Source organism: Podarcis tiliguerta (assembly GCF_965153285.1).
Source record: "Podarcis tiliguerta genome assembly, chromosome: 2".
NCBI lineage: Eukaryota > Metazoa > Chordata > Lepidosauria > Squamata > Lacertidae > Podarcis > Podarcis tiliguerta.
Window position 1 is genome coordinate 86901564 of NC_139535.1, and position 7665 is coordinate 86909228.

Sequence of the window (7665 nt, forward strand, 5' to 3'; positions counted from 1 at the left end):
AGCAGGGAGAAGAGTACTATAATTCCCTTGGGATAATTAATTTGGCTCTGGGAAGACTTGTGACAGAATGCTCTTTTCTCTCTTTTCTTGGTAAGGAATGTGTGTGTTTGTGTGTGTGTGTGTGTGAGAGAGAGAGAGAGAGAGAGAGAGAGAGAGAGAGAGAATTCAGGGCTTGCAAGTATTAGCAAAACTAAAGGAATATCAATTTTTTAAAACCATCTATTTCCCTTTATTTCAACATCTGTTCAAAAGGAGTGGCAAGAGACTTCAAAGAGCCCTGGAGATTTCAATCCACTTCAGAAAGGACATCTTCTTTCTTGACCTCTTAAACACATCCAGTCCATTTCTGACACAAGCTCTTCATCTTGCCAAAGAGACAGATTGGGACTGCAGAGGAGGCAAGAGATGTGAGAGGTTATGATAAAACTGGAGATCAGCAGCATATGTGTTGACCTGATAAAACCTAGCTAAAGGAATGAAAACCATACATTCACAGCTGCGGAACTCACTGCCCTTGGAAACAGTGATGGGTTGGGTTATACCTGATGAAAAAGAAAACAAGGGAAAGGAGCCAATCCAGGGATAATTTGCATGTAAATAGGAATGCAGCGTTCAAGCATTGCTCCCTTTTGCACAAGTTGATAGAATCTGAAAGCTGGCATCACAGACTGTGTGATCTGGTCCACTGCCATGAAAAGGAGCTAGCATCTCCAGGACCAACTGATCTCTGCATTTAAGACGGCTGTATTTATTCTGTTGCCCCTGAGCAGAAAAGGTTTGCTGTCCTGACACAAGCACACACACATACAGAGTGGTGCCTGAGGTAAAGACACTCTTTCCTCCTGGGGGTGCATTTCCTTGCCCTGACGGAGGAGCGAATTAGGGTGATAAGAATCCACCAGTTTAGGATCTTTTCCTGGCTTTTGGATTACCACTCACTATTGCTCTCAACAATCCCATTAAATAGATCCACAAGTTGTGGGACCGTTACCTCATTCGTAGAAGTCTGCAGACAATCTATCTGGGCCAGATCAGTGCTGTGGTTTTAGTTTAGAAATAACAGTGCGCTTCCTCAGATGTTACTTTATCATGAAAGCATTCCCTAAATTCTGGAGTAAAATTTGGGACAAAAACACTGTGTAAAAATGATTCAATACATTCCTGAAAAGGCTCCTTGAAGGCGCAAAGTGATTCATAGACTTCAGAAAAGTGGAGATTTGTTTTTCCTGAATCTATTATATGATCCCCATGGGCAGAGCATATTGCAAAAACATGGCATTTAATATGCTGTTGTTTTAAGGCATTGACTAAAAGAGGAGGAATTTGAACTAAAAAGAGTTGTTGTTTAAAAAAAAATGCAAATTGCTGCAGAAATGTGGAGAACTGAATTTCAGACCTGAAAAGACTATAAGAGAACCAAAAGCGACAGATTCTTCTACCCCTAAGCGCTGGCTATTGCAACTCTGTGAGAAATAAACTACAGTTCCCAAGATTCTTTGGAGGAAGCCATGACTGCTAAGTGGGATACAAGTGCTTTAAATGTACAGTGGTACCTCTGGATGCGAACAGGATCCGTTCTGGAGCCCCATTCACATCCTGAAGCGAACACAACCCGCGTCTGCGCATGCAAGGGTCATAATTCGCTGCTTCCGTGCATGTGCGTGACGTCATTTTGAGCGTCTGCGCATGCGGCGAACCTGGAAGTAAAGCGTTCCGTTACTTCCAGGTCGCTGCAGAGCGCAACCCTAAAATGCTAAACCCGAATCTACTTCAACCCGAGGTATGACTGTATTGTGTGGATGTATCCTCCCAAAGCATGCTTTCTAGGGATGGGCCCCGAGTGCTTTTCCATTTGCCCCACCAGTTTACCTAGGAATACCTGCTCTTTACCACTGAATCACAGCAAACATCAATCTGCAGAAAAACCAGTTGCCATTTGCTCTGATTCAGCGGTAAGGAGAGAGTTTTCCCAGGAGAAAGCAGAGGGACAAGCAGAAGTGTGGATGAGCCCTGAACCACTGGAAGTGGATTATCCTGCTTTTGCTGACCCAAAATTGAACGCTATTGGAGAAAGGCTATCTAATAATAATCACTTATCTGCCTCCTGTCACAATAAAAAAGAATTACCATATGCTATCAGACTAATGCTTGATCAGGACAAGTCCTGCCAACCCTTTCTGGCAATATCTCTGAAATTCAGACATCTAGGATTTCAGCCAGAAGTCTTTCTACACCCTTGCAATGAATTTGTTATGAAATGCTGGGGATCAAATCAGTAGCTGGGAGATCCATGCTGAGGTAAGGGTGAGCTTTGTTTGAATGCTCAGGGTCCACCATATTTGAAATTCCAAATTTCTCCCCCCGTGCTATGTTTCTAGAAAAAGAGGTGCCGGAACCCACCATGTATGCCTCCCTTGTTTTCTTACAATGGCAATGGAACCCACCTGAGAGGTGCCAGAACTGAGTTCCAGCAGGTTCTGGCTGAAGAAAGGGCCTGCCTCCCCCCTGTACTTTCCTCTACCCCAGAATGTGACAAGTCTCATTTGGCTGAACTTTCTGACTGACTTGATGTTTACCATATGCTATCCTTGCTCAGAAGGTATTGCCCTCTGATCAACCCTGCTCACTGGGGCAACCTCATCAGCGTATGTAGGTACAGAAGCTCCTGCCTCAATGGACATATAATAGCTCTCTTTTACATGGCCAATGGGCCTCTTTGGCTGTGAACACACTACATCAGAGATGTCCAACCAGTAGATCACGATATACTGGTATATCCCCAGCTGATCCCGGTAGATCGTGGGATTCTTATTATGTACAAAAAGTTACCAAAAAAAAGCTTTAAAACTCTGTGCAACCCTCCCCCCAAAAAGCTGAACAACTCTGGGCAATCCACCCACCCCATGCACGCTCCTCCTCCCTCCAATGAGAATGGGTAGATCCCTGCCAGCTTTTTTTTAATACTGGGAGTAGATCACAGTCTCTTGGGAGTTGGACATGCCTGCACTATACCTTTAAAGCACATTCAAAGCACATTCTTTCCATCAAAGAATTCTGGGCATTGTAGTTTACCCCTCACAGACCCTCCAAGCATCCCTATTTTCCAGGGACAGTCCCGGATTTACAGAAGCCGTCCGGGTTTCTGATTTGATCCCAGAATGTCCCACTTTTCCTTAGGACGTCCCTGTTTTCATGAGAGAAATGTTGGAGGGTATGGAATTATGTGACACACACCCTGACTCAAGAAGAAAAGTAACTATACAACCTTTAGAAGACATATGAAGGCAGTCCTGTATAGTTTTTTTAATGTTTAATGTTTTTGTTACATTTTAAATATATTTTGGAAGCTGCCCAGAGTGGCTGAGGCAACCCAATATGATGGGCAGAGAGTTGTTGCTGTTGTTGTTGAATAGGATATTTAATCCTATTTTCATCAGAGAAATGTTGGAGGGAATGAGAGTTACAATTTCCACCAGCTCTTAACAAACCTATTGTATGTGCTCAGCCTTTGATAACAGTACTCGCTTTCTATTTAGCAGATGAGTAGGCAAGATAGAACACAAGATCAATTACCTGACGCTCAACGTTGACTTATCAACATCTCCAAGAGGCAGTGCTGAGGAAGGTATTTCTAGGCAGTCAGGTTTGAGACTATTCATTTATTCATTCATTCATTCATCATTGACATTATTAGGCTAGATGGGTCATCAGTTTCAGCACTGGCATAATAATGGATGGCTCTATATGTACTAGATGTTGTCTTCTTACTTGTGGTACGCTGCATATGGCACAACATGATCTATATAGGGTAGAGTAAGTGCTGGACCTACAAGAGACCAATCAGCTTCATCATCTGCTCCTTGTCCTACATGGAGATGCCTGGGATTGATTTTAGGACCTTAATAAATGCTCTGCTGCAAAGGCCGTCAAGAAAGTGTACCTTGTGTTTTGGGCTGGATGGTCCCACCTTTTATTTCTGTATTCCTATAATTTGCAGAGAAAATGATTCATCCAGAATCATTTTTAAAAAAAAAGCCAGAAACCCACTTACGGAAGATACTGTATTGCCAGCAGGCAGAAACCATCACATAGCAAAAGGGAGCCTAATTGAAGTTGATTTCAACAAATGACTTTCATAAATGGCAATTTCCTTTTAATATGGCAGCATGAGAAATTTCTTACATAAACCACTAACCTTGCTATTTATTCCCTCCTTTGAGAGATAACACTGAAGACCAAATGCCTTTTGTAGGAAGAGAACAAAATCAGCCTTGCTTCTCATTATCCTTTTTAAAAAAACAAACAAAAACAAAACAGGAGTAGCCATTTATTTCAAATAACGAGATTCAACATGTCAAGCAATCAGCCATAAGCCCTGTTATTATAGCAAACTAAGAACGTTTAGTGCCTATCAGTTTGGAAACAAAATACCAGTACCCAAAAATAAGATTTGTGTGGCTTCTACATACTTTGGGGACAGCCTAGGCCTTTAGAAGTACTTGGGTTTGTGGGTTTAAAGAGAGAAAGATGGAATGTGATTTTTTTAAAAAAAAATGGTCTGGTTGTTATATTGATATTGATGACACAGTGGACACCCCTCTTTAGATGGTAATGTGTATTAATTACATCATTTACTGCCAAATGCAATAAGCCAGCCTTGCTGATGTAGGGACACTCCTACTCATTCTTTTTGAGCGAAGCCCTGGACTTCAGCCTGAAAAGTATTGCCTTGGAGAAAACACTGGATGCCTTCTGGCAGGGGCGAAACTAGGCTTTATTTCACCCGGGTCAAAGACCCAGTTTCACACACCCACACACCTTTGCATACACACATACACAGGCTGGAAGCATCGATGGTGCCTCTCTGGAGGCTTCACCTGAGGCAAAAAATAAAGGCTAGCCCCTTTGTAGCTACAGCTCTGCCTTCTAGGGCTACACAGCATGGGTGGGGAAAGCCTCAAGGGGTCTCTCTTTCTCTCCCTCCCTCCCTCTCTCTCTGGGGTGTAGGAAGCAGGTGCGGGGGGTGCAGGCTGCCCATCCATGAGGGGGTGACAAAACAGCACTCACCGTGGGGCCTGGTCTGCAAAGCGCCCGAGCCATGTGTCTCTCCTGGGAGTGACACAGTGGCTCAGGGTCCCGCACTGCCCAAAACAGCAGTGTGGGGCTTGCATCCACCAGGCGGACTCTGTGGGCAGCTTGCTGCGCTGTGCCGCCGTGTGTGGATCGCCGCCCCCACCACTCCGGGTGCCAGAGCAGCTAGCTCATAGCTGTCAACTTTCAGATTTGAAAATAAGGGATCAGCAGCCTCACCTGTCCCGGGGACAGTCTACAGGATATCTAACAATCCGGGATAGCAGCGGGAAGCAGCAGGAAACGGCGCTGGAATAAGGGGATTTCCTGCAAAAAAAGGGAAGGTTGACAGCTATGAGCTAGCTACACCTCCGTGCTCTCTCTCTCTCTCTCTCTCTCTCTCTCACACACACACACACACACACACACCTTACCACAAGGTTCCTATTCCAGGCTGCCTGTAGTGCTGGACTACAGCACTCTTCTTAGAAAGTTAACAGGTCCCATTTGCATTCTTCCAGGATTGCGTTTCTCTGTCCTTGCGCCCGTGTGCTCCTATACCGGTTGCGGCGAGCAGGACTTTAGATCTAGCCCACAACTCTACATATAATTGAGGCCCCATCTGTGTTTGTTGGCTGCCTGCTCCTATTGCATTAGAAACCTTAAAACCGCAACTCGCAAATCACTCTGCCATCGTGTGCTGCAGCCTGCGCAACAATGCCCAGGTCTCACCTGCTTCCAAAGTTTCCGTTAAGTTGCTGTTGGCCATCATTTATTTCCGGGCAGCTTCCCCAGACCCCGCTTTGCAGGCACCGCACGGTACATGTTTGCTTCAGCAAGTGACAGGCCTGGCTCAAAGACATCCATCTTCTTAGGAAGGATTGCGGCTGCCAGCTGGAAGCTATGGATTCGGGCCATGAAGGAAATCATGCAAATGACTTTGATTTCCATAATGCCACAACCATTACCTTTGTTAGGGGCTGTTTTACAACGAGTTGCTTGTGGCAGAGGACAGTGGAGGGCCTAGGGGAGGAGCAGTAAAAAGTGAGAGGCATCCATGCAAAGATGGTCCCTAGGAGACAGTAGAGCGCACATTGCTGTTCTGCCAGAGCAGCTCCCAGCCATAATGTCTGCTTTCCACATCACCATTTACAACCTAGGTAGTAACAGAAGTATTAGGGACCCATAGGAGGGGAAAACATTTTGCAAATTTGCATGTGTGTTAGATCCTTCTATGCTTGTAGCATTTCCCCTCCTTGTTAGTTTAGCCATGTATATATTCGCTTACTTCATGTCCCGTCAGCTACTCTCAGCCTATAAAACAAATAATGCAAACTTCGTCTCTTTCCTCTAAGTGGATGGGGACCAGGGAAAGGGCCTTAATTGTGGCACCCTGTTCATGGAATGCTCTCCCTAAGGACTAGCACCAACTGATACCTCTTTCCAGTGTCAGGTTAACACATTCCAGCACAAATACAGTGGAACCTTGGTTCCTGAACACCTTGGTTCGCAAACATTTCGACTCCCAAATGCTGAAAACCCAGTAGTGTTCCAGTTTTTGAATGTTTTTCAGAAGCCGAATGTGCGATGCGGCTGTTTCCAGGGCGCCCGTGCCAATTGGCGTTTATACCTGGGTTTTCAAATGTTTCAGAAGTCGAAGGGACTTTTGGAACAGATTACATTCAAGAACCAAGGTATCACTGTATATGAACTGGCTTACTGTTGGTTTTGGGGACGCGGGTGGCGCTGTGGGTAAAACCTCAGCGCCTAGGACTTGCCGATCGCATGGTCGGCGGTTCGAATCCCGGCGGCGGGGTGCGCTCCCAGTCGGTCCCAGCGCCTGCCAACCTAGCAGTTCGAAAGCACCTCCAGGTGCAAGTAGATAAATAGGGACCGCTTACCAGCGGGAAGGTAAATGGTGTTCCGTGTGCTGCACTGGCTCGCCAGATGCAGCTTGTCACGCTGGCCACGTGACCCGGAAGTGTCTGCGGACAGCCCTGGCTCCCGGCCTATAGAGTGAGATGAGTGCACAACCCTAGAGTCTGGCAAGACTGGCCCGAACGGGCAGGAGTACCTTTACCCTTTCACTGTTGGTTTTATCCACGTTCTGTCTACTGGGTTGTCTTTTGATTGTGGTTGTTTTTTAAAAAAGATTATCTTTGAATGCTGTCCTTACAATTTTGTTGAATGGTAGCTCGGCAATCTTTTAAATAAAAATAATTAGACTGAAATTATTACAAATAAGAATCTTTAAAATTGGGGGGGGGGGGCGAGAAAGACATTGTGTGCTTTAGATATATATACTCAGAAATCTATGCAAAAGTATTCCCAAGTGTATATAGGATTGCAGTCATGGCTTGCTCTTAATAATCCTCTGAACAGTATCAATTGTTATAAAATGGCTTGCAAGAATTCTAAGGTAAGGACACTCTTCACCATTATCAGGAAAGAGGGGCATCCACCATGGCTGTCATGAATTATTTCCATAAGACAAGACGCAATTGTTCTAAGATACAGAAAAAGCAAGGAATTTTGCAGATAATCCACGCCACGCTTTTAACTCAAAAATCACTAAGCACATTTGCAAAATATAGG

General features: G+C 45.0%; 1 long non-coding RNA gene across 1 annotated transcript; it reads right to left on the reverse strand.

Annotated features, from left to right (window-relative positions):
• Positions 1-201: 201 nt before the first annotated feature.
• Positions 202-5208, reverse strand: LOC310668760. The gene is made up of 3 exons (XR_014506834.1): positions 5068-5208; positions 4196-4286; positions 202-387 (listed from the first exon to the last, which is right to left on the reverse strand). It is a non-coding gene; the product is annotated as an uncharacterized lncRNA (long non-coding RNA).
• Positions 5209-7665: the final 2457 nt, after the last annotated feature.